The 22859-nt window shown below is 25.3% G+C and overlaps 1 protein-coding gene across 5 annotated transcripts in view; it reads right to left on the bottom strand.

The window, feature by feature from the left end:
- Positions 1 to 22859, bottom strand: part of LOC109601623 (alpha-mannosidase 2) — a 118995-nt gene that overhangs the window by 31422 nt on the left and 64714 nt on the right. For 4 of the 5 annotated variants that reach the window (XM_049966944.1, XM_049966942.1, XM_049966943.1 and 1 more), the window contains one exon: positions 14004 to 14024. The exons of the other annotated variant lie outside the window; for it this stretch is intronic. The gene's annotated coding sequence lies outside the window, so the exon portion shown is untranslated. The remainder of the gene's footprint in view (positions 1 to 14003; positions 14025 to 22859) is intronic. 5 annotated transcript variants of the gene reach the window in all.

Genomic DNA, 22859 nt, shown 5'->3' on the forward strand with positions numbered 1-22859 from the left:
TTCAACGTTTCCAAATCAGAGAATAATAAAAAGAGATGGCTAAAAGATTCCGTCTAAATAAATCAATCGTTTTCCGTATTATTAAAAAATTTAGAGAAACTGGCCAAATGGTAGCTTCGAAAATATTTGTCTGAGTTCAAAAAACTTGAAAGAAAATCGATAACTGGATAATTCGAATGTCAAAAAACAATCCAATCATATCGTCAACTGAAATAAAGCAAATCTGAAGGAAATGAGACTCGCTGAAATTAGTTCAAGGGCTGTAAGAAGATGGTTAGTGAATGAGGGTTCATTTATCCCCAGACCTTCAAGTCAATGTGAAAATAGTATTTTGACTTACTTTGTATTTTATTCACTGGACCACAGAACAGAGGGGATAAGTAGTTTTTAGTGACGAGTTTAAATTTAATTTATAAAAAAAAAGTTTATTATACTCAAAGAGAAATGCTTCATTTTTCTAACATTAACCCCCTTAGACTGATTTATATTGAAGAGCTGATACTTTTTTAATAAATGTATATAAATATAAATATATATATATATATATATATATATATATATATATATATATATATATATATAACATTTTATAGAATAAGAATATAGTAGTTTTATAAAATCAAATAAAACAACAATAGTAAATTATTATTATTTAAACAATTCATATTAAATAAAGAAGTCGTGAATAAAATATTTAACATTTTAAAAAGTTGCTATAATAATGACCACCACTGTACATGTAATAAAAAATATTAATACATGTACTTTTAACATAGTCTGTTATTACATTATTAAAGTTTATTTATAATAACATATACAACAAAAACAAAAAATATTCAAAAAAATATGATTTAATCTAAAATTTAGGAATAAAATATTTTTAGAAATTGTACAGTTTGTCCAAATAAGTAAATAATTACTAATTATTCTCATGTTTTTGTTCCATGCAAACTATATAGATTAAACGTAATTCCTATTGTATTAATTATTTAACAAAACATGTTAATATTTAGTTAATTAAATAGAATGATGTTAATTAAATATTGCAATAATATTGAAATTTACAATTTATATCACGATAAAAACAATTTTGAGGCAGTTAGAAATTTACATTTACACACATTTATCCACAAAATGTCCAAATATGTACTATTAATAGTCTCTTATTAAATTACCAAAAATAAAGATATTCAGAAAATACAGTTGTACAATAAAGAAAATTAAAAAAGAAATTAAATTATATTTCAAAGTTACAATAAAACATATTTTATTTATTTATATTTTTTCCCATGCAAACTGTACATATCACAATATACATGTATAATTTGTATTGTATTAATTATTTAACGAAAACATGTACATATTTATTTAATTAAATGATATGATATTTAATTAAATATTGAAATTATTTTGAAATTTATAATTTATTTAAAATGAAAAAATAAATTTAACACAAAGAAAAAAACGAGCTTATGTAAAATGTACTGCGATATTCATATGTACATAATATACACCTGAGGTTTATTTTTTGTAAAAATTACAAAAAATTAGTAATTTTTTTATAGTCTCTCTTTTGCCCTATTAAAATTATCTTACAAACAAAAAAGGGTGTTTCGTCCAATTATTGATAATTTCAGCAAAACTCACCGGCGCGGAATAAGTAATCCTTTAGGCTCAAATGAAAAATGAGACGCCCGCGTTTTTTTTGCGCCCAATAATTTTGGCCCCATCAATATTATTTCGTCTCGCGTTCCATTAAACAATCACAATTAATCCCACGCAAATTGACAAACGAATGGGTTCGGATCACCCAGAAGGTCCGCAATTTAATTCGACGCCGAGACTGACGTTTATTTTAAATCAAAAGCATATAAAAGTCGGGTGGTGTACAGTATCAAAAGACCGATGTTTGTTTCCCAAGTACTAATTATTACCTGCAGGCAATTAAACACGGACAAACTCATTAATTCGAGTCGTATCTCCCTCGTGGCAATTTTCTAACTTGAAGACAACTTCAATTAGGTACGCTGTTTTAGTTCCACTTGCAACGGCCCGAACGGATCACATGAAGATGTTTAAATACGTTTCGATTTAAATAAAAGCACGACTATTAATGGTTTCCTATGGGGAGGGAGTTTTTATATTGCGGGAAAGTAAATCGTAAGTTGTACTCGAAGAATGGGACGTTTTTTCTATTAGGTCGTTGGTACTTTCTTATCTTTATTACTCATTTTGACAGTTTTCCCTGAAGACTTATATTAACAAAGACATTTTACAACTTTGTAAAGTGAGTCGTATCAAACTGGTTAATAAAGTTTATGAATGGGAATACTTTTTTCATTGAGAACCAAGATAGATTTGTCAATTATTCAATTTACAAGAATTTATTGGTTGTACGTTTTCCATTTTTAATTTATTGCTCGTTACTTTAGTTATAAGTTTCAATTATTATTTATTTTTGACATTGTTCAATTTTCCACGAAATAAACGGTTTAACTTTGAAAAGGAGATAAAAATTGACGTTCACCCTTTTTCCCCACGACACGAATTTGCTTGTAGAACGTTGGTAAAAAATTGTGAATTATAAACGTGATTATTCTGTTGAACAAAAGTTACTTTAAAGAACTATACGTTATTTCAAAGTTGAACGGTAAAAACGTAAATTACTTTTCCGGTATCCAATATTAAACAAACTTGCCATGCACCTCAGCATTAAACCTCAGCATAAACCAAACAAATCGGTAATTTGAAATTTTCACCACTTAAACACAGATTGAACAAGTGCTCACACGTAAACATGAATTTAATTAGCGGCATACTTTAACGACAACGGCGTAACACGAATCCAAACTGAAAACAAAAAGTGATCGGCGCATCCGCCACAATTTAAAACAATTACAAAACCATGCGTCATAAATGACGACAATCCAGACCTTATATCTATTGCCAAAAGACGATTTTTAATAATAAATTATTTAAATCTAGTACACCTAATTAATAATTCTAATAATAGACACAAAAGTGATTTTATTAATAGTTTGATCTTGTTTATATAGCAAAGTTATATTGGTTTGGATGAAACGGTTTGAAAATACGAGGTTTATTGCGTTTTATAAATAACTCTACTTTACAACAACAATATGTGAGAGAAATTTCATTTTACACATTTTTAGGGTAATACTGGTGTTCTGAACACGAGAATCATATACATTCTTTTATTTATTATCCATTTATTTTGTCATCATCACAATTGGAATATAAATGGAGTTACATCAGAAGACTCAAGTTCAATTCAATTTCACCCATTTGAAAAAACTTTTATTTTTATATCGGTCATATATTCAAACCAATGATAATCTTTAATCATTTCGTCTTCCTTGAATCTTTAATATTTTATTTATGTTTCAGTCGTGACGGAATTATTTACTTTGTTAGAGGCTTTGTAGATTTTGATGGTCATTCATTGAAGCTTTGATATTTTCTTTCTATTTTATTCCTGTTTTGGTTAAAGTTCTTATGAAAAGAAAATCAAATGACTGAAGATAAAATTTGTCTTAATTGTGTTGGAATTGTTGGAGTCAATGAATGGATAAGAACATTAAATTAGACAGTTATTTTAATTTTCTTCCAAATTTTTTATATAAAATCAAGAAATCAAATTCAAAAATTTATTTACAACAATAGACATAAAATAATTTTATACCCAACCAACAGTAATACCTCAGCTTCGCTACTATTGTTCCATTGTTAGGATGTCCTGGTGGAACCTTTCTCTATACTCGTCGTTAACCTCAGCCAAATTTTTGAGGAAAAAAAAAAGTAATGAATTTTGAGGCAAACGCGACTGCCCATTTTGCAATAGATCTCAAGTAATTCTTCGAAATTTGTAACTGAATAATGAAACTATCACATAAAAACATACAACTTGTTAAAATAAGTGCACAAATAACGAAAGTAACTGAAAATAGTAAAGTTTAAGTAATTCGGTAATTTTACTTTAGATAGAAAGATATTATGTACCGTTGGACCCGTAATTTATTCCCCTTTTCATCTTAGTCACCTCAATTGAGCTTTCCGTTTGTTCTGGAGACTGTAAGTAAAATAATAAGCCGAAGCCATTATTTGGGCGAATTATGCATCCAATGGGCTGTCGTAGCATCAATCACAATTAATATTACACGTTTTCTATTTATATTGAATCGTATATATAAATTTCTTATGAATTATAGTAAAAAAAGGAACATGGATAAATAAAAATATAAATTCTTCGTATTTCAGTAATTTTGTGATTTTCCTAGAAATAATAAATGATAACTAATTATATTTTGAAAACTTTTTATTATTTAAGATTGATTGGTTTTCTCAGTAATCAGATAATTGATAATTTTGTAAAAACTTTTAAAACTACTGTGCTATATGTACCAACATGCCCTTAAAAACTTTGTTCATAATTTAGAAATAGATAAACATGATGAAGTGAATATTTTCACCAAAATTTAATTAACACAGTAAAAAGGAATCATATTATTGGATTGGTTTTGGTTTAAAAAAATACAAACAATTCAACACTCACACATTTTTCAATATCGTCAGTAAAGTGACTTATTTGTACTAAACTAATACCTCAGCCTTGGTTCATTGTTCCATTGTTAGGATGTCCTGGTGGAACCTTTCTCTATACTCGTCGTTAACCTCACTCAATTAATTAATGAATTTTGAAGCAAATGCGACAGGCCATTTTGCAATAGATCTCAAGTAATTCTTCGAAGTTTGTAACTGAATAAAGAAACTATCACATAAAAACATATAACTTGGGTTATTGGATTTAATTGTTAAAATAAGTGCACAAATAACGAAAGTAACAGAAAATCGTAAAGTTTAAGTAATTCAGCAATTTTCCTTTAGATAGAAACATATTATGTACCGTTGGACCCGTAATTTATTCTCCTTTTCATCTTAGTCACCTCAATTTGGCCTTCCGTTAGTTCTGGAGACCGTAAGTAAAATAATAAACCGAAGCCATTATTTGGGTGAATGATGCATCCAAATGAAAAAAATTACTACGGTAATTTTCATGTTCAGCGTCCCAGAATTACCCTAATAATTTCAATAATTAAAAATTTGAAATTTGCAAACCGCTGTAATGGATTTGACGAGTTTGTTATTGTTTTTAACCGTGCAGTTAAAATTTAATCGACAAAATTAATATTTAAACAAAGTAAATTAAAACCCATCGATCGTTGCATATAAAGCTTATTTCACAGCTTGATTAACATCAAAATTAGTTACTATTTATACACATGAATAAAACCAATTTTTTGAAATTTCCTGTAATTTCGTTAACAATGAAAATAAATCACATATTGTTGGGACATCCGCTCGAAAATATATAGACATTACGGCCACAGCGTGCAATTATAACAACGTTAACATTTCCTGATAATTATGCACAAATAAAAACTATATGATACAGTCGACAATTTTTTCAGGTACGACACAAAAACAGTGGCGATTTACGAAGGGGGAATGGACGATGTAAAATTTTGTGTAGCGCTCGGAAAAATTAATTAACCGGGACATTGTACCGAGTAAATCGTGTTCGAACAACGAGATGTTGGATAACTGTGCCGGCTGAATGGTCCGTACACATTCTATTGTTTATTTAGAATATTAATTAGTGATTTACACAACTACCTCGGCCGCTGACGGATTATCCGGTCCGGATCAGATTTTCTGAGAGTATTACACGTACATAACGCCGATTCGATTTGTGTCCGGTTGAATTACTGTTATGAGTTTTCTTTGAAGTTCGAATTGAAACTGTGTTTCGGATTGTTGTTGTATTAATTGATTCGATTGATGGGCCGTCGTTGCAGCATCAATCACGATTATTATTGCACGTTTTCTATTTATATTGAATCGTATAAATTTATTATGAATTGTAGTCAAAAAAGGAGGAACGTGGATAAATAAAAATATAAATTCTTCGTATTTCAATAATTTTGATTAATATTGTACGTTTTCTATTTATATTGAATCGTATAAATTTATTATGAATTATAGTCAAAATAAGGAGGAACATGGACAAATAAAAGTATAAATTCTTCGTATTTCAGTAATTTTGTGATTTTCCTAGAAATAATAAATGATAACTAATTATATTTTGAAAACTTTTTATTATTTAAGATTGATTGGTTTTCTCAGTAACCAGATAATTGATAATTTTGTAAAAACTTTAAAAAACTACTGTGCTATATGTACCAATATGCCCTTAAAAACAATTGTTCATAATTTAGAAATAGATAAACATGATGAAGTGAAAATTATGACTAAAATTTAATTACCACAGTAAAAAGGTATCATATTATTGGATTAAAAAAATACATTCAATTCAGCACTCACACATTTTTCAATATCGTCAGTAAAGTGACTTATTTGTATTAAACTAGTATTATTCCTAATAATGTTTTAAACATAAAATAAAAGCTGCTAAAAGGTAAAAACAAAGGGCGAATTTGTTTTATGTGATTATATTTCAGTAAATAAACACAGAAAAATTTAATTTTTCAGTTAAATGTCTCCATTTATTGAATGCCTGATACTAGATAAATGCCTATGAACATAAAATGTTAAAAACAGGCCTCTCTATGTTAGTTCTCTGTAATTATTCGTGGTTTAAAGTTAAAAAATAATGAAAGAGAGAAGAAAATTTAATTGTATTTTTACAATAGTTAAAAAAAATTGAGCAAATTCCCATAGAAAAATCACTTTTATAGAATACTAGAATATTCATAAATATAAATTTTATTTTTACGTACAAGTTTCTAAAACTCTTTAAAGTAGTGTTATTAAAGAATATATTTTTAAGATTAAAATAATTAATTTCAAGTAATACGAACAATTTTAATGGTAATAATCTCATAAATTAAATTAATTATACAACAAAAACATGAAAACATTTATTTAAGTAAATTTACAGCATTAAATATATTTATTATTTTAAAAAATAATAAAATTTACTGAAACATTCATGGACTATTAGTGTATTATTAAATACAAATTAATTTCTTTACTTTTTAATTATGTTTGTTAATTGTTTTAAATAACTCTGCAAGAAAGAATAAAATGCACGGCAGAAATATGATAAAATTAGCATTTGTAATATTGCATTGTTCAGACATATACAGTTTTCACAGTAATTTAGAAATTTCTCTGAACAGCAGAAGATATAATGAACTTTATGAACTAATTTAAACATACACATTTTTTTACTTTATACAAACATATTTCAAAAGTAATAACAATAAAGTTTAGTACAACAATAATACTTTACTTTATTGTGACCTTTACAATTACCTATATAAAATTATATGAAAAGTTAAAAAAATAAAATTGTTTTTGAATAAGAAAGTAAAGAATTTAATACTAATTAATTAAAAATAAAAAAATGTATTAACTTGGAATATTTGTTTACATGATATTTATATATATATATATATATATATATATATATATATTGTTCAAAAATTCAAAAAATATTTCTTTTGAGATCAGTTATTAAATTCATAAGCTTAATTATTTTAGAATTATTGAGAAAAAGTTATCACATTAAACTAAAAAAACATAAAATTACGTCTCATAACTAAGCAATAAAATGTTATAAATGAAATTTGTCAAAATTTATTGAAACATGTAAAGTATATATAAACATAGGGTATTAGTTTATTATTAAATTACCATGATTATCTATATTTTAGGATTAACTGATGAATTGTAAAATCTGAAATGTTTAAAATACACTTAAGTATCAATATTTAATAAATTAAACTTTATTAATTGTTCCTCATAAATAGGGGGTAAAATATAATATTAATTTTGGAATTTGCCAAATATAAACTACTAACCAAACTGTACAGTTTACAATAAATATTACAATTGTATTAATTATCCAATAAAAACGCGTAAAAATGTATTCAATTAATTGAATTGATACATACATTTAGTGCAAAATTTATTTAAAATTAATATGTAAAAAATATAAAAACATAAACCATTAGTTTACTCCCAATTTATCAAAATCAATCTATATTTCTGAGACATTTTTGAAAAATCTAGATTCACTTCAACTGATGAATTGTATTAAAAATACATTTTATAGCAAATAACAATTAATTTTTATTGAGGAAAAGTTATTACAAGAAATTAAAATAAAATCAAGTTGTCTCTCATTATTAAGTTATAATATTTTTATATAAATATTGGAAATATTGGAATTTGTCTAATAAAAAGTAATCCAATTCAATTAAATGAACTGACATACAAATTTACTGAAATTACAGATGTAGTGAATTATTAATATTATAAAGATTTGTCTATATTTTAAGGAAATTTGTTAAAATTACTATTTTATATTATTTTATTTTATTTCTTTCAGTATCACAATTTACATGCTAAAATTCTGTCCCATGAAATATTTATTTTGAATTATTTATATAAGTTTATGACATTGTCTTATTATTAATAAATCTAATATTATAATTATTTTAGTCAGAGTTACTTTTTTGTAAACCAAATGGATTTTTAATTAAAAAATAAATAAAAACCATATTCATAGGTTGATTGATCATTGTGATTAATGGGTCAACCTTGAAGTAAATTAGATTTGTTCAAATTTGCAACAAATTACGGAAAATATTAAATAACATTTGTAAAAAGTAAATAAATATTCCTTACTTTTTTCCACCACTGTATTATATTTGAAAAATTTTGCTGTTCAGTTTAGTTATTAAATTATTAAATTTAATTATCTTATCGCAAACAAAATAGATTTTTAATTATAAATTTACAATTTGCCAAATAATAAATAATTAAAGTTGTGTGTTTTAAAAATAATAATTGTATAAATTATTCAACAAAAATCTTATTCAATTAAATAGTAAATGTACTGTAATTAGGAAATACATATAAATTTTTTAAAAACAACAAAATTTCTTAAAAAATTCATATATAAAAATATAAAAACATGGGCCATTTATTTATCTTTAATATTGCCAAGATTTATTTATATTTTACTTTCTCTTAAGTATTTATTTTATCAATACTTCGTAAATTTATCTTTATTGTTATATAATGTATTTGATTGATTGACTGATTTATTTTTAATCTTGATCAAAGTCAATAAAAACCCATATTATTTATTGGTCGCCGAGCCTAATCTGTTACAAACAAAATTCCCATCAGACACATCGGTAACAACTTAATAAACCCGCCGAACAAGACCCGAACAAAATAAATTGATGTTTTCGTGAACGCGAAATCAATTCGAACGGGGTAAAAATGAAAAGCGGGCGACAGACCGGACCACATCCGATGAACAATCGCCGGACCGTCCGCGCGTTTCGGGATTGAGCGGTCAGTTGAGCGGGCACCGACAGAGTGGGCGACAAGTGAACCAAGACGCGTCGCCGGCCGGTGATGTGAATGCCCCCCTGCACATTTCATCTCGATGCCGCCCAGCCTCCGCACCGCATCTGGGAACGCGCATCAATGACCGCCGTCTGCATTTGTTATGTGCATTGTCCACGACAAATTGTTTGCATATTTAAGATAATTGGCCGATTTTCGGGACAAAAAGTCGCCGTAAATAATGTCGGCGACGACGCGCAACATTCGATGTCTTGTAGGTAGGATCTCAAAGTCGAAACCGATATTTATTATGTGCATTCCGTCATTTATTATCGTCTTGCTTCTCTAAACCGTGTAAAACTACCAAAAAAAAACTATGATGTTTCTTGTAACTTTTGCTTTCTCAAATTGGAGGTAATTAGCGTAATGAGTAAAGCCAATTAACAAAAACTTACCATAAATGACATAAGGATGTGTGTATTTTATTACTAATTACTGTTTTTACGTTTGAATTTAAATAAACCTCTCTTCAGTTTATGACATTTTTTCTAACTGTTCTATAGTTAATATAAACCGTAAATAAAACAAAGAAACGCCCCTTAAAATGCGCACTAGTTTGTTGCGCATATTACACTTACAGTTACTATTATAATAGAAAAAATAAAGCAAAGTCCACTAATTGCTCAAATAATTGTAACTTGTATCACAGAATTTTAAGTCTTTTAGGTAGAATCTCGTTCCCCAATGTTTTTTATATTTATTAAACACATTTTATCATTTATTATCGAATTTTTTCTTTCTTTTAAACATTGTAAAGTAATAAAAATGCAAATAAGTTTCTTACAACTTTTCCTTTCTTAAATAATTGTTATTTTATTGAATGAATCAAATTAAAAAAAAACATTAATAATATAAAGATATAAGTATTTTATTACTTTTTATATTTTAATTATTAAATTCTCTTGAGTTTATAGTGGACTTTCTAACAAATATAACTATGTTATTGATAGAGTCAACTCATGTTGTAAATAGCACAATGATACGCCCCTTACATGCGCACTGGTTTCGTGCGCATACGTGTTTCTCTCATAAAAGCCAAATTCAGCATTACTAATGAGTAATGTTAATTGAATTAAATAACTAATGCCGTGATCCTTTAATTCCTGAATTTAAAATATCCAAAGATTCAGGGATTTTAGGGAATTTCGATACCTTTTTGGTTGAGTCTAACTTTCGAATTTGATATTTATTATTGCATTCCGTCATTTATTATCGTCTTGCTTCTTTAAATTGTGTAAACTATTAAAAGACAAGGTAATTTCTCACTATTACTACATTGGAGTTAATTTACGTAATGACTAAAACCAGTTAGCAAAAGCTTAATTTAAATAAGCTAATGATTTAAGTATTTTATTACTAATTACCGTTTTTATGTGTAAATTTATTTAATGCCATCTTGAGTTTACGGTAGTGTTTCCATTATAATATATAATAATGTGATAGAGTTAACTTAAGTTGTAAATAGAACAATGACACGCCCCTTAAAATGCGCACTAGTTAACTGCGCACATTACACTTTATTTTGCTTGAATTAGCATAGTTACAAGCATATTATAAACATTAATAGAAAAATAAAGTACACTGATTTCCATAACAAAAAAAATAACATTGAAACAAAGCATTACAAAGTTTTAGCAAAACAAAGTCTATCGTCTTTCAGGTAAAGTCTCATCTCCAATTTTTTATATTTATTACGCACATTTTATGATTTGTTTATTTCACCTTTTATCTAAACACTAAAATAGTAAAAATGCAAAGAACAACTTCTTTTCTAGACAATTCATAATAAACTTAATCAATAAAAGTAAATAAAAAACTTAAATAAGATAAAGAAAGTAAGTACTTTATTACTTTAATATTTATTGCTTTTATGTTTAAATTATTGCTATTATGCCTTTAAATTTAAATATTCTTTCCTTGATAGACTTTCCAACAAGTATATCTATGTTATTGATAGAGTCAAATTATAAATATCATAAAGACACGCCCCTTAAGTGTGCACTAGTTTCCTGCGCATACACGTTTTTTTCCTAAGTGCCAGATTTTGCCATTACTCGTTATGCTAACTGGATTAGTACAAGTTACAAACATTTTAACCAATAAACTTGAATAAAGTCCACTAATTGGATTAAACAATTAGTGCGGTGATTTCCATTAATTCCTGAAGTTAAGATATCCAAAGTTTCAGGGCTTTTAGAGAAATTCGACATCTTTTAGCTTTTGATTCTATTATTATTGCATTCCGTCACTTATTATCGTCTTGCTTCCCTAAATCGTTTACTAAAAAAACAAAGAAGTTTCTAACTATTCATTTCTCCAATTGAAGTATTTTATTACTACTTGCTTTTACACATAAATTAATATAATCCCTTTTTGAGTTTTTAGTAGTCTTTTCAATAAATATAATTATGAGTTAAATTAAGTTGTAAATAGGACAACGACACGCCCCTTAAATGCGCACTGGTTTATTGCACACACGTTCTAATCTCACTGGCACCAGATTCTGAATTCCTCATTATATCAATTGGATTAATACGGTTAGAACCATCTTAACCCTAACAGATAAACTAGAGCAAAGTCCACTAATTGTAAACGACAATTAACACGGAAATCCCTGAACTTAAAATATCCGGAGTTTCAGGGCTTTTAGCGAAATTCAATACCTTTTAAAGGCTCGAACTTAATATTTATTATATGCATTCTGTCATTTATCTAAATGGTGTAAACTACTAAAAGACAAGGAAGTTTCTATTACTATACCTTTTCCAAATTGGAGGTAATTAGCTTAATGAGTAAAAGTAATTAGCAAAGATGAGAATAAGTACTCTACTACTAATTATTTTTTACATCTAAACATAAATGAGTTTGTGGCAGCATTTGTAATAAATCTAAAGTTATTGTTAAAGTTAGTCTAAGTTGGAGACAATGACACGCCTCTTAAATGCGCATTGGTTCTTGCGCACATGTGCTGGTCGGGAGATGATTCAGTGTTGCCAGATTTAGTAGTAGTACATTTTCAGCATTTTACTTGAAATGGAAGTAGACGATTTTTTAGATTATTTTAAGTGGGGCAATAAAATTTTTAATTATGTATACTAATAAATAACTTAAATATTTTTATTATTATATTAAACTTCAAATTTTAGAAGGATTATTTAAAAATTTTGAAATAGAATGAAAATTAACAATTTTTTATTATTTTACTTTTGTTTCTTTCAGTATGTTTTATTACAATTTACATGCTGAAATTAGGCCCCATAAAAATTAACTTTAAACAAATAAAAAACATAAATCTTTACAGACTTGCTAATACGAATAAATGTTTTATATGGTTAAAACTTTTTGTTTTTTTTTTTACATTTTGTCAGTATATTCGAAGGGAAGAAAGTGGAAAGATTATTTAAAAGAAAAAACCGTTCAACACTGACCAGATTTTGCATTTCCCATTGTGCTAATTGGATTAATTCAGTTACAAGCATCTTAACCCTATCAGATAAGTCCACTAATTGCAAACAATTAGCACTTGCATGGACCCCCTTTTAATCCACGAACTTTAAAATATCCGGAGCTTTACGACCTCAACCGAAACTGGTGAATGCAATATTAATAATGAAACAAAATAAAATAAAACACTATCACCAACCCAACTATAAATTATTTCGTTTAGCCCGTGACCGTTTTTTCGAGTGGCTGTTAATTGTGTTTTTAAATTTATGTCTGCGCCACGCACGTACTGCGTACATTATTAATAAGTTCCTGAATAATTTCTATGTTTCTTCGGGTGGGAGCAACGGTGGATAAGGAGTATTTATAATTTACGATCGTTTGGAATAGACTCGGGCAAGGCCTTAAAGCACATCCATTGCCTCGTTCCCGAATAATGAGCACTAAAACTAAAGGAAACGGATCGATGATATTTAACCTGCCGAAACTTCTTTGTTCAAGGGTCTGACATAAACAAAGACCGGTGATTCTTATGATACTTTACAGCTCTGTTGTTGCCGCTGAAGTCGGACCATTTCCGACTAGTTTCAGTCATTTTCCGTCGTTCATATATTATTGAAGCCATGAAAAAATATTCGGGTCATGAAAAAATCGATGCGGTCTGTAAATCATTTAGCAATGTACACACACGGAGTCGTAACACGTCTTCTTTCTGGTAGATTGATATCTTCTCACGTAGCATACGACCGAGAGGGACCCTTTTGACAATATTAAATCAAATCATGATGGAAATCTACTGCGGAGTTAAATAACGTACGTACGGATGGGACGACGTTCCCATGAGAAAAGGTTTTTCGTTTATATTTCCGTGTGGACGGTGTCGAAACGTAATTGAACCATATTCAGTATATTGAATGTACGATGGTTTCAATAACGTAACTGTCCGGTGAATTTAGTGTTGAAATGTTTGATTAAAACCCCATCTTATATTTATTTATAGCACACTAAGCTTAAATATTTACATTCAGGCTGAGTATTAATAAATATTTTGTACATTAATAGAGACCAAATTAGAAAATATACCAATAACTTACCTAAGAAGAAAGAAACTGATCCTAAAAAATAAAATAACTTTAAATTAATAATCAATAACTAAACTAATTGTAAATTGTCTTCACATTTCACAAATGACAATGAGTTTTTGTGCATAAACACGACCGGCGACAGAAAAAATTATACTACCCCCGCAAAACCCACGACAAGCTCGTTATTCCCACGTGATCTTGCTTTACAAACTGGATGGAGTTTCGTTAAAATAAACTCTCCAAAACGAATATTTTTATTACACAAATTCACGTTGTTTATCACTGATATTTATCAGTTATTAATAATAAACGTTACTGCCATCTGCCAAGTTAATATTATCTAATATTATATTTTTTATTTTAATTAAAAAGACTATTAAATATTTTCAATATTTTATATAATTATAGAACAAAATTTAAATATACTTATTTTTTACTTCATTTTTTTTTCTAAAATGGAATTTGTTGAATTATATATAAATTAATAAGTTGACAAAATGTAAAATTAAATTCTTTATTTTAATATACTTGCTAAAACAAACTAAATAACAAAAAACTTTTAATTGTTGATTAATGTACAAATCAATAATAATAAAAATAATACTTTTTGTTTATACAATTTAAAAACTCTAAAATATATTAATATGTTGAATTACATATAATTTTATATTTTAGATATATATATATATATATATATATATATATATATATATCTAATTTGTTGAATTATATACAATTTAATAAGTTAACAAAATTTAAAATTAATATATTTTTAATATTCTTACTAAAATAAAAAAAAAAACTAAAAACTTTTAATTGTTGATTCATATACAAGTTAATAATAATAAAAATAATACATTTATTTATTTTAATTCATTTATTTTTAACTCTAAGTTTATTAATATGAATAAACTTCTTATAAATGTAGATCAAAATTGATCTTTTACTTTTCCAATATATGTATTTGTAGATATTTTTAATTTTTATTTAATCATTATAAATTTACCAACTTACTTATTATAAAATCAAAAATAATTAATATTATATACACACACACACACATATATATATATATATATATATATATATATATATAATTAAGAATTAACGTCATATAATTAATAAAATTAATTAAAAGTAATATCAATAATTAATAACTTTTATATAAGGAAAATTATACACGTAATTAATATTAATAATATTTTTTTAATTAAGATTTCTTTACATAAATATATACAATTTTACAAAATAAAATTATAAATAATCATTTTTTAAATAAATATGCTAAAATAAAATAAAAAATTAATATCAACAATTAATAACTTTTATATATGGAAAAATAATAATAATATTTTTTTTGTTTTTTTTTAAGATCTCTTTACATAAATGTATACAATTTTACAAAATAATATTTTAAGTTATCATTCTTTAAATAAATATGCTAAAATAAAATTAAAAATTTATATCAACAATTAATAACTTTTATGAAAGGAAAAAAATACACTTATATTTATACGTGTACACTTATAAGATTTAAATAGAAATTAAAAATGTATACAAATAAATATATTAAAAAAAATAAAAATAAAAACTATAAGTTATATAATTTGTATGTTGTTTAATAAAAACAAATATAAAATTTAAAATATGTATATTTTTGCATATTTGCTAAAATAAAATTAAAAATTTATGTTAACAATTAGTAACTTTGAGTTACATACAATATTTGTTATAATAAAAATAATATTTTTTTTATGTTTATTCTAATTTCAAATATTTTTATTTATTAAAATGAATAGTTTTTAATAATTATAGAAGAAAATTTAAATTTATTTGTCTTTTATTTCTTCAATATATTCAAATAATACAAAAATACTATTTTATCTTTTTAAACAAATTTTAATTAATAAAAAATTTTTGTACTAGAATTTTTTAAATCACTTTGTAACATTTAAAATATATTAATAAAACATTTCATTATAAAACTAATCTAACTTGTGTATTTTATAAAATATATTTATTGAAATCATCACATTTACAGTTCGACGGTGAATTTATATATAGATACATATATATATTTTTTAATTTCATTACATGAATAATTATCTATTCGTGATAACAGTCAACAAATGGTAATTCATACAATATAATATTATGACCTTACCTGTCTATATTTCCTGCTTCAAATTAACTTGGAATCAGCGTGAAATTATGAACAGGTATTTTTTTGATATCCTTGAAATACGTATAATTAGCAAAAAGTAAACAAAAGAAATACACAAATCAAGATTTATTACAGTCATTGTCTGACTTTAATGGTCAACGATATCCCCAAAGTGAAACTGGTAATTTACCTTTTACCATTCAGCAGGATTTTAAGGATCTTAATGATCCCGCCGTACACACACAAACACAGACTTAAAACCGAAATTGTCGAACGAACGTCAAACAAAAATTGGTCCGAAAGTCGTTCGCCGCGGCCGAATAAAGAAGTTTTTACGAGTCCCGCAAACAAAATCGACGGACGGACAATCCGAATGCGACACGCCACACGGGCATAAAACCGGGTTTTATGAAAATCAAATTATCTGTTCGACACATTAAACCGCGAATGCAGGTGATTTATCACCTGCAATTTTCTATAAAGCACCATTAACCGGGCCGTCGTAAAGCCTGGTTTCGTTTTACGTTTATTAAAAAGCAATCGGATCATAAATCATAAGCTGATGAAGTTCGCCGCGACACGACCGTCACCTTGCCCGTGTGGTGTTTTCACGTGTGGTTGACTGGTTTGATTTCGGCGGTTTTCACTGCCGATTTTCCAACTACGACGTGCTGGAAATGAACTTAGTGTTGGGGTATAAGGTTACTGGTTACAGAAACAGCACAATATTCAATATTAAGTACAGCACAATACAGGGAAATTAACACATCATCTATAATTTTGTAAATAAATTTTTCTATTTAAGTATATAGTGTATTGTTAACCGGTTAAACTATCGCTCCACTATTTGTCCATGATAATTTACCAATTACATGAATATTTTGGGAAGACAATAACCCGAAAAATGCGTACAAAGTTGTCCAAAATTGGTTAAAAAATAATAACGTTGAAGTTCTTAATTAGCCTGCATAATATCCGGATCTAAATCCAATTGAAAATTTATGATTCTGGATATTAATCATGTAATTTTAATTCAACTTCAATTTAAATCCTTTTTTTGGTAATGTTGTGTTTGCGGTTGATAAGTATGGGTATATCCCCAACGTACGTCACCGACAACCGGCGTGAGCTTCATACGCTGTGTTGCCATTCACATTTCATTTCATTATTTTCTTATTAGTCTTTGCGCTTTTGTGTCTTGTGCCTCGTTTTGTGTATTTGTATTTTTACATAGTTTTATTTGTTAATGGTATTTTCATATGTCTATTCTATTAAAATGTACTTATTATTATTTGTTTATTTTCAGCAAAATTCCTAACTAGTTTTTCTTTAATCACAGCATCTTTTAATAATAACCTAAATAATTAAATACTTATTGTATATTTAATTATTATTTAGGTTAGTATACTTTTCTTTCAAATTGTAGATTATATGTAATGTTTAGCTTTACTTTTATGTTTCATATAAAACTTTTGTTAATTGTTTAAACTCGCAGCTCCTAATTTTGGCTGTAAAAAATAGAAAGAAAGACATTCTTCCTATTATTTTTTTCAAAATATTGTACTCGCGCCGAAGAGTATCTTTTCAACAAGTAAAAAATTAAGATTTAGTTGAAAAATATTGACTAATGAGATTTTTATTGAAATTTTTATGAACAATTTTTTTTATATTGTGTTCCTATTTTTCTCAATAAGTTCAACAGAAATAGAATATATTCAAAAAAAAAAAAATAAATAAAAACCTAATATAACCTAACCTGACCTACATTTTTTCAGAAAGTTCATCAAAAAAAATTGTCAATATTAAATTTAATAAAAATTACAAAATTTTCAAAAATTCAACAAAAATTGACAAATTACATTATTGACAATTTTTTTATATTCTATTTTTGATGAACTGAAACTGATGAAAAATAGGTCAGGTTAGGTTACATTAGGTTTCCATTTCTTTTTTTTTTTTGAAAATATTTACAGCAAAATTTCGTTCATCTTGAAAATAATATGGTTCACACTCAAAATGTTGAGAACATGTGGATGCGATGCAAAAGGAAACTTCGTCACCAATTTGCAACTACAGAAGATTTATTTCTCTCATAAATGCATGAATTTATTTGGAGAAATAAATTCCGAAACGGGGACCATTTCAATGCCATACTTAAGTGCATTAGACAACAATATCCTCTCTTACAATAAATTTTAATTCCGTATTTATTGTTTCGTTTCATTTCTTTCGTATTATTTGCCACAACAAAGGCATGATATAATGTCAAATAAAAATAAATTATAATTTCTCCAAATACAACTTATAACACAAATTGGCAACACCACCCGCAAATTAGAAGTAAAGCGGTCAGATAGCGACGTACGTTCTGCATAGGTTCATACTTATCAACCGCAAACACAACATTACCCTTTTTTTTTACATTGATATGTTAAAATAAATAATAATGAGGTTAAAATATGTAATCAATAACCCTGTAACAATTCTTAAATAGGAGACGAGTAATTTCCCCGACAATTTCCATATCATTTAGGCGATCGACGACTGTCTTCTGAGCTGCAACATATTGAAATATCGACGAACCATAAAAGTTTGTGGTTTATATATCTTAAATGTTGTTTTGGTTTCGTTTTATTGGTCGTTCGAGGAACATGAATAAGCAACAAAATTAATTAGTTCTGGTAATGTTATTAAAAGAACATTTGTTATGGTTATTAGTGCTAACTTATTTTAACACGTATTTGGGAATAACGACTAGTTAATGTTCCATGTATAATACAGATATTAATGTCATGGTTGTATTATGGCATATTATAAATTTATAACATGTAAACATGATATATTTTATCTAGAGATAACATAACCAATATTGACCCATTATTCAGTTCGAATTAATTTTTACTAAATTGCACTTTCAAGTGATATTATCAAAAATATGAATTTTGTGTAAATTGTAAAGGAAACATTTCGAAATATGTGTAACTCACATTATACATTAATCTAATAAATTATTAAATCTCCTTAAGTCGTATTCACTTAAATAAAATCTATATAAAACAAATTAAAATTACTTAAGTACATTAACAAATTACTTTTTAGTAATAATTTTAAGAATTCTGAATTTTAAATTGAATTAAAACTACCAGAAATTAGAAATCACATTTTTATATAGTGGACTAAAATATCAAATATTGAAACAATATATTAATAAAATACTAAAAATACTTATATTTTAATATTTTCATAATTTTTTTTAATTAATAATATAAATATAAATATACATTAACGATAAATTAGATTTATTTGTTGAGAAAATTTAAAATAATTTAATTTTTCTTTAAAAACTTTCCTTTGCGTATCATAAATTTTAAAATTTACAATGAAGAGTCTGACAAAATTTAGAAGTTTCATTTTTTACTTTGATCTGAGTTATTAATATATTTTCATTAATAATTAGTTACTTTTAGTAATAAAAATTAAATTATATAATTTTCCTTATGGTATAAAATTTACTAAAATTTATTTATTGTACACCGGCATTAATTGACCATAAATTTGTGATAATTTGAATGAAATATAAAAAATTTTGAAACCTAGTATTTTATTATGATCTTATTAATATTTTTTGATTAATAATTACTTACTTTTAGTAATAAAAATTAAATTATATAATTTTCCTGTTGGTACAATATTTACTAAATTTTATTTAATATCCACTGGCATTAATTAACTATAAATTTGGGATAATTTGAATAAAATATAAAATAATATGATTTTTATTTAGAAATCTTCCTTTACATATTATAAATTTTAAAATATACGTTGCAGAGTTGGATACAATTTAGAAATTTCATTTTTTACTTTGATCTGAGTTATTAATATTTTTTAATTAATAATTAGTTACATATAGTAATAAAAATTAAATTATATAATTTTCCTTCTGGTACAATATTTACTAAAATTTATTTATTGTACACCGGCATTAATTGACCACAAATTTGTGATAATTTGAATGAAATATAAAATAATTTGAAATCTTCCTTTGCATATCATTACTTTTATTATATACAAAATAGAGTTGGACAAAATTTAGAAATTTAATATTTTATTATGACTTTATTAATATTTTTTGATTAATAATTACTTACTTTTAGTAATTTAGAAATTTCATTTTTTTACTTTGATCTGAGTTATTAATATTTTTTAATTAATAATTAGTTACATATAGTAATAAAAATTAAATTATATAATTTTCCTTCTGGTACAATATTTACTAAAATTTATTTATTGTACACCGGCATTAATTGACCACAAATTTGGGATAATTTGAATGAAATATAAAATAATTTGAAATCTTCCTTTGCATATCATTAATTTTATTATATACAAAATAGAGTTGGACAAAATTTAGAAATTTAATATTTTATTATGACCTTATTAATATTTTTTGATTAATAATTACTTACTTTTAGTAATAAAAATTAAATTATATAATTTTCCTGTTGGTACAATATTTACTAAAATTTATTTAATGTCCACTGACATTAATTAACTATAAATTTGGGATAATTTGAATAAAATATAAAATACTATGATTTTTATTTAGAAATCTTCCTTTACATATCATAAATTTTAAAATATACGTTGCAAAGTTGGATACAATTTAGAAATTTCATTTTTTACTTTGATCTGAGTTATTAATATTTTTTAATTAATAATTGGTTACTTATAGTAATAAAAATTAAATTATATAATTTTCCTTCCGGTACAATATTTACTAAAATTTATTTATTGTACACCGGCATTAATTGACCACAAATTTGTGATAATTTGAATGAAATATAAAATAATTGGAAACCTTCCTTTGCATATCATTAATTTTACTATATACAATATAGAGTTGGACAAAATTTAGAAATTTAATATTTTATTATGATCTTATTAGTATTTTTTGATTAATAATTCCATACTTTTAGTAATAAAAATTAAATTATATAATTTTCCTGTTGATACAATATTTACTAAAATTTATTTATGCCCATTGACATTAATTAATTATAAATTTGGGATAATTTAAATAAAATATAAAATAATTTGATTTTTATTTAGAAATCTTCCTTTGCATATCATAAATTTTAAAATATACAGTGTAGAGTTGGACAAAATTTAGAAATTTCATTTTTTTCTATGACTGACTTATTAATATTTTTTGTTAATAATAATTAAATCATATAATTTTCCTGCTGGTACAAAAATTAGAAATTTAATTTTTTTCTATGATCAGAGTTACTAATATTATTTGGTTTTAATAACAGATATTGAATTATATAACATTCCTGATGGTACAAAATTTACTGAAATTTACTTAGTGTATATTAATTAATTATAAATTTGTTATAATTTGAATAAAATATAAAATATTTTGATTTTTCTCTAAAACCATTCCTTTTCGTATCATAAATTTTAAAATATACAATGAAGAATTGTACAAAAATTAAAATCAATAAATTATTTACTACTGGACAAAATTTAGAAATTTCATTTTTTACTATTATCTGAGTTATTAATATTTTTAATTAATAATTTCTTACATTTAGTAACAAAAATTAAATTCAAAATCAAATCAAATATTCCTGCTGATACAATATTTACTAAAATTTATTTAAGGCACATTGGCGTTAATTAACTATAAATTTGTGATAATTCCAAAGAAATATTAAAATAATTAGATTTTTCTTCAAAAACCTTCCCTTTCATATCATAACTTTTAAAATATACAATGAAGAGTTGGACAAAAATTAGAAATTTCATATTTTACTATGATCTGATTTATTAATATTTTTTTGATTAACAATTACTTACTTATCTTTAGTAACAGAAATTAAATTATATGTATATATTTTTACATTGAAAAAAAATTAGAAATTTTATTTTTTACTATAATCCGCGATATTATATAATTTTCCTGTTTGAAAAATTTACTAAAATTCACTTAGTGCACACTGGTATTAATTACCTACAAATTTGTGATAATTTGAATGGCATATAAAATATACAATAGAGAGTTGAACAAAAATTAGAAATTACTATAATACAATCTGAATTAATATTTTTTAAATTAATAAATACTTTTCTTGAAAGGTATAACATTTTTTTAAACACTGACAATAATTATCTATATATTTGTGACAATTTGAATGAATTCTACTTTCAATTTACTTTATTAGAAATTACGTTAATATAATTATCTTAAATGACTGTTTTGATAAATTTAATTAAATTGACACTAAAAAATATGTACATTTTTCAAATCAATGAAATATTTACTTTATTTTAAATAGTTATTTGAGTTATTAAATATATGATTTTGTAAGAAACATTGTGCAAATTTATTTTATATTAAAAAAATTGATTTTCTTTTATGTTCGTATCACTGCCATCAATAATCCACCCTCCAGTACAATGACCCTATTGGACCTGACGATAATACATTGCAACAATGTCAACCCCTTATCAAGTTGACACCTGATAGCCTTCACAGTGCAAGAAGTGCAAATTTGATACACCCCCAGTCAGCGCTTTTAATTTGTGCACAGCCATTATTCCAGGTATTAAATTGAAAAACATATTAACGCCCAACACGCAACTTTATAATAATAATAAATATACAATTGCTAAACGAATTTGTTTAAACCTTCAAA

The sequence above is a fragment of the Aethina tumida genome, chromosome 4 (assembly GCF_024364675.1).
Source record: "Aethina tumida isolate Nest 87 chromosome 4, icAetTumi1.1, whole genome shotgun sequence".
NCBI lineage: Eukaryota > Metazoa > Arthropoda > Insecta > Coleoptera > Nitidulidae > Aethina > Aethina tumida.